The sequence below is a fragment of the Octopus bimaculoides genome, chromosome 4 (genome assembly GCF_001194135.2).
Source record: "Octopus bimaculoides isolate UCB-OBI-ISO-001 chromosome 4, ASM119413v2, whole genome shotgun sequence".
Taxonomy (NCBI): domain Eukaryota; kingdom Metazoa; phylum Mollusca; class Cephalopoda; order Octopoda; family Octopodidae; genus Octopus; species Octopus bimaculoides.
In genome coordinates, this window is record NC_068984.1 from 111,537,040 (window position 1) to 111,543,695 (window position 6,656).

At 31.7% G+C, this 6,656-nt stretch overlaps 1 long non-coding RNA gene across 1 annotated transcript in view; it reads left to right on the forward strand.

Annotated features, from left to right (window-relative positions):
* Positions 1-5,555: 5,555 nt before the first annotated feature.
* LOC128247690 (uncharacterized) overlaps positions 5,556-6,656 on the forward strand; it is a 237,880-nt gene continuing 236,779 nt past the window's right edge. Inside the window, exon 1 of the long non-coding RNA XR_008264053.1 lies at positions 5,556-5,604. This is a non-coding gene — a long non-coding RNA (uncharacterized LOC128247690). The remainder of the gene's footprint in view (positions 5,605-6,656) is intronic.

The following is a 6,656-nucleotide window of genomic DNA, read 5'->3' on the forward strand; positions in this document are numbered from 1 at the left end:
ATATATATATATATATATATATATATACACTCACACGCATATATATATGTATATAGACATAAATATATATATAATGTGTGTATGTATACATATAAATACGTATATATACATATAAGCATATATAGACATGCGCACACACATATATATATATGTATGTACACATATATGCATATATATACAAATATATATGCATATATAGACATACACACAAATATATACATATGTATATATACATATATGCATATATATATATACAAATATACATGCATAAATAGACAAATATACAGGCATAAACATACACACATACAAATGTATGTATGTATATGTATTTTTCTTTTTAAAGTTTTATATTTTTTCCTTTAGTAAAAAAAATCAAAAACCAAAAGGTATTTTCATTGAGACCATCACAATTCCCTTTTCAATTGCTTCCCTAATATTCCTTCTTAACTTTAATCTATTGACAACTTCTCATGGATTTGTTTTCTAAGTCATCGGATTATAAAAGGATTTTTTAAAATTTTTTTCTATTTCAGAAATTCCATTTTTTCTTTTTTTTTGTGAGGGTTTCTGTTTTACCTTTGTGTCTTTTTTTTTGTTTTTTGTATGTGCATATGTTTCTATATATATGTATTTGTATGTATGAATCTATGTGACTTTGTGAAAATATGAGTACATCTCAATGGTGTGGGAGTTCTGTAAATATTTAGGTGCATTTTTTTCCCTTTTTTTCTGCTTTATTATTATTATTATTATTATTATTATTATTATTATTATTATTATTATCATCATCATCATCGATTCTATCATCATTTTTTTTTTCCCATTCTTGCGTAAAGGTTTATTTCGTGCAGAACATTCCAGGGCTTTACCTAATGAAAAGCTTCATACAGACAATTAAATCATTGCTTCAAGATTTTGGTCATTGTTCTTTGAAATTATGACAAATTTTTTTTTTTCTTTTCTGTTTTTTTTTTCTTACACCTCTCAGACAGTTTCATTTGTATTTAATTTTCTTTTATTTTTTTAAAATCTGTTTTTCCTTTTCAAATTTCATTTCATTTTTTTTTTCCATTTCATTCTAAAATGGATAAAATCATTGTAAAAGTTATTGTATTGATGCATAATTTGGTTGATTGGTTTCGTATTTTAATTCTGTTGCCCTTCTACTTGAAAGACATTCCATATTGAGGTCTAGAGTTCAGATCATAGCACAACAGACATTCTTTTATCCTTTTATTCTTTTACTTGTTTCAGTCATTTGACTCCAGCAATACTGGAGCACCACCTTAAAGGGGTTTTCAATTGAAGAACTCGACCCCAGGACTTATTTTTTGTAAGCGTAGTACTTATTCTATTGCTCTATTTTGCCAAACTGCTAAGTTACAGAGATGTGAGCACACAAACATCGGTTGTCAAGGAATGGTGTGGACAAACATTGACACAAAGACATACACGCACATAAATATATACATATCTATATACGATGGGCTTCTTTCAGTTTCCATCTCGCAAATCCACTCACAAAACTTTAATCAGTCTGAAGCTATAGTAGAAGATACTTACCCAAGGTGCCATGCAGTGGGACTGAACCCAGAATCATGTGGTTGAGAAACAAGCTTCTTACTACACAACCATGCTGTGATACATCTAGACACATCATCATTGATGTTTTCTGCAGCCATTGGCTGTTTAAGGCCTTTCAGTCATCAGACATCCTCACCAAGGTGATGCAAACAGTTATGACCAAGCCTTTTCTTGTGTCTAGTTTGTACAAACCCTAGTAGCTCTACTCTTTTCAAAGGTCACACTTTTTGATTTAAAGCCATTTTAAAGCAAACACTGCTGTTTCCCGCAACAACTTAATAGCCTTCCACCTACAGGTCCCTGACATGCCCAAAATGTTCTTGGTTCTGCAGAAGGGACTGACCTGCAAAATCTCTGCATGTCACATTAATGAGATCACATCTTGCTTGCCACCCATTGTTTCAGCATAACTCCACCACCTCAGTATATTTCATTCTCTTTCTCTCATTCACCTCCTCAGTGCAGTCCTCCCAAGAAATGGAAAGTTTTAACAAAACCATGCTGTTGGATACTTCCAAGATGAACACCATGTCTGGCTTTCATAATGTTGCAGTGATAGTTTCTTGGAATTTCAGTTGCTTTTCTAGGTTGACTCTTAGCTCCCAGCCTTGTGCTGTTGCTCATAAATTGATGTTAACTGATACCAAGATTGAAAAAAAAGTGATAATCTTCTTCATTTGGTGGAGGTGTCAGCAATAGCTAATCCCACTGCAGATGGAGTTTGTTATAGTCTTTAAAACCTAGTCATACCACTGGTGCTAGTATCTCTTCATCTGGGGCATTTGGACAGCTACCTAGGGTATACAGACGTGCTTCAAGTCCTTCTCAGATATAGGGCAAAGTTGGTGACTCCACCTCCCATACAAGGACAAACACCATCTATTGATCTTTTCACAAATCAGATTTGCAACACAAAATAATCCTGATGAGTGCAATCCATGACACTCCATCATCGACATAATCCTCTCCCACACCACAATAAGTCCTGTCCTTAATTCTGCCAATATAAATTTTCCCTAGCAAAAAACGCTGGACAGGTCATCAGCTTATCATTAAACTACTTGAAACAAAAATTTTCTCTCATGAGGCTCCACTTGGTAAAGCTCAGACATTGAGATTTTGCACACAACTACTTACTTCGCTGTTGTAGTGTGACTCCCTAGTGCCACATCCCAACACTCTTCTTGGCTCCCTGATCCTCAATCAATGCTCACATGTCTTTCTACATCAGCAGCTTCCTGCTTTATTCCTTGCACTCTGTCATAGTAAGACATTGTACTGATATCCAGGCCAACCCTTCCATGAAGTATAATACCTGCCAACACACTATGACTGTAATACAGCTCTGCAGCCTCAAAAGCTTCCATTGATTCTGTTTCATCTTTATGTCAATACAACCTTCAGAGATTTCTGGGTAATCCTTCGAATTTCTCTATCCATATTAGAAATGGTAACAACATAGAAATCTCATTGGTAAGAATGAAATTTCTGAAATGAGCAGAGTACTTCAAAGGATTGATTTGGCCCACTGCTAGACCATCTGTCAAGTCTACAGGAAGTATATATATATATATATTATATGTGTGTGTGTGTATATATGTATGTATGTATGTATGTATGTTTTAAAGTAATTATTTGTCAGGTAACCTAAACTGTGCCACTGCTTTACTGATCATCTATTTATACATTTTGTGTAATTTATTCCATGATATATATATATATTACATGGAAAAATGCGAACATGAAAAGTAATATTCTTAAGATTATAAACCTGGAAAAGTACAGGACAAGCTATTACTTCTAGTAAAGTAAAGAATAAGAAACTTCTTACTTAAAATATTGCAGTAAAGAATGCCAGTTCTTCTAATTTATCACTCTTTACAGTTCTCATCTTTTAAATTTATTGTACAGAACTGTTCAGCTAATTTGTAAGTTTGTCTAATTAGTCACTTTTTCTGTATTTAAGGTAATAAATTAGCCAAATTCTACTTAAATAAGTGTAGTGTTATTTGTAAACTATCATAAAATAATTTTCAATATTCAAATTTAATTTCAGCTGCAATATTTTAAATAAAAAATTTCTTATTCTTTACTTTACTAGAAGTAATAGCTTGTCCTATACTTTTCCAGGTGTAATAAATTGTCCTGTACTTTTCCAGGTTTATAATCTTAAGAATATTACTTTTCATGCTTGCATTACTCTCCATGTAATCCATGACTTTTCCAGGCATTGCTGTTATAAAATAATAAATAATGTGCCAATTAATAATTTAAGATTTTACCTTATAAAATACTGAAAGATAATATTTCAATTTTTCCATGTAAGTGATGATAATATTTTAATTATTTTTATGTTTAATTTAAATACATGTTGTGATTGAATTATTTGGCATTACCCATCCACACCAAATTAATGGCAGGGATCTTTACCATGTTGTTGGTTGCACCATGGCTCACCAAAAGTTACAAACAACAACGTCCGGAAACCATCAGTTACCAGGCTCACCTAGATTTTGAGTTGGTGATAACAGCACTGACTGCTGCTAATATATATCTATCAATAATTATTCAATACAGCAGTAATTATAAAAGCATATCAGATATACACAAGTTAAAATTATCTACATCCCATTAATATAAATTTGATTTATGAAAAATCCCATTTGATTAATTTTGAAATTCAAAAAATAAACTTAGAATATAAGCACTTTTAACCAATGCCTTTTCTGGACAGCCTTACTACATGCCTTCAGGTATGCCCATAGAGACACAGCCAAAACTGCCTGTATTCCTGCCCCATAAGGAACTAGCCTGATTAAATAGTTAACTAAAAAGAAAAGGAAAGCAACTAAAAAGGAAAAGCAAAAAAAGCAGAAAGTAAGTTAATTAAAGCTGAAAGAGAAAATAAATAAAAAAAGTTAAAGTTAACCTAATTCAGCAGCATATTAAAAATAACTTTATTAAATATTTAATTAAAGAAATAAAATATAAAAAAGGGAAAGTCGACCTCAGCAGAATTTGAACTCAGAACATAAAGATAATGAAATACCACTAAGCATTTCCCCCAGCATGCTAGCATTTCTGTCAGCATACCACCTTAGAATGTAAGCATTCATTTTAGAAATATATTCTTAATTAATAACAAAAGATAAACTTACCCTAATTCAACAACATATTAAAAATAACTATTAAATATTTAATTAAAAAAATAAAATATACAAAAGGCAAATTCGACCTCAGCAGAATTTGAACTCAGAATGTAAAGACAGACAAAGTACCACTAAGCATATCACCCAGTGTGCTAACGTTTCTACCAGATTGTTGCTTTGCAATGTAAATATTCATTTTAGAAATATATTCTTAAAATTATTGCTTGGGCGTTACTCCCTTAATTACTTCCTCACTTATTTTCCATTTCATGACATTTTACCTCATAACTCTTTTTCTACTATTTTTTGTTGAATGCGACTAACGATTCTGAATTCCTCACGCATTTTTTTTATCATTTAAGCCTGCAAATGTATACTTTTATTTTAAAATTAAAAAATTTATGTTAATTGAAGATGAACATCTGACTTACTGCCCACTTTGAGGTCTCACATATTTTGATGTAACTGTTTTTTTTACTGAACCAAATCTCAAAGTATTTATGCTAAAGTGTAGCTGAGGAGGTGTGCTCTTTAAAACTGTTAACAGTTTCTAATCTAGCTGAGAACTGAATTAGCGGTGAAGCTTGGAAGCTGCTGCGATTGACAAAATGGTGGAATATAATCAACCGCTACTGTGGTTGAATGATAAATATATATACACATATATATATATATATATATATACAGGGCAATTCCATGCAAAAGGAGACAAAAACAGAAAAATTATGATAAAATTGTGCTACCATAATTTATGTACTTTTATGTTCCCATAAGCTAAAGGATTTAAAAACAAAATTTCTGCAGGACTATTGTCATGTGACCAGGGCAACCATCTTGGATTCAGTCTGGTAGATGACTGCAAGGGCAAAAGGTAGGTATTCAGTTCCATCCTAGAAAACAATTAACTTTCCATTTTGCAAATAGGTACTTACAGGAAGAACTTGAGTAAATCTACAGTTTGGCAGTGTTATTTTTTGGAACATCATCCTGCTTGTTAGCAAAAGCAGAATTTACTGTGGCTGTTTCAGTTTGTTGTGTCAGTTACATTTTGGCATTATAACTTTAGTCTACAGAATCCTGACAAATAATTACTTTAAACCAATGCAACCATTATGAAATGCTGTAAAAGGGGATTTTATTCTTATACATCGTACTTTATATTTTCACTTACATATATCTGTTTGTGCCCCGTTCACAGAAATTTCAGCCACATTATGATCAGTGACATGCTGTATTATAGGGCTCCCACAGTTACCTGCAATGCATGTAAAATGTTTAGATTAAATTGTCTTAGACATTATGCATGTGCTGCAATAAACTTCAAGAAATGTTATTTAGAACTTAGCATTCAAGTCCAGCATACATTTTGAATACATAGTGTGTTTTTACCTTTTCATCAATTCCTGATTTTCCTGACTGATTAAAATGAAAATATGTAATATTAATTGGTATCTGAGTTTCAGTGTTGTATCAGTTACACAATGCTAGGTGGAAATGTTGCACCGATACCTGTTGCATTAGTTACATTTTACCAAAGGCATTACATGTTTTAAATAATAGTGTCGTATATGAAAGCATGCATAACATCTTTACCACTTCAGGTTTCTTTTATTTGCACATGTGAATTTTCTGCATAGGATTTCCAGCATAAGTACCACTAAGTCAAGTATTATGTCTTTTTTTCCATTGTATCAGTTATGCAAGAATTTGTTCTCTCCAAGACAAGCTAGTTCAAACATAGAATCACAATACATATGTAACGATATTTATGGGCCACAGCAGTTAAAACATTCATGGTCATTATATCCCAGTTAACTTAAGTAACATACCAGAACATGTTTAGTATTAAAAATTTATTGCACCAGTTACAATGGAATTGCCCTATATATATATATATATATATATATATATATATATATATAT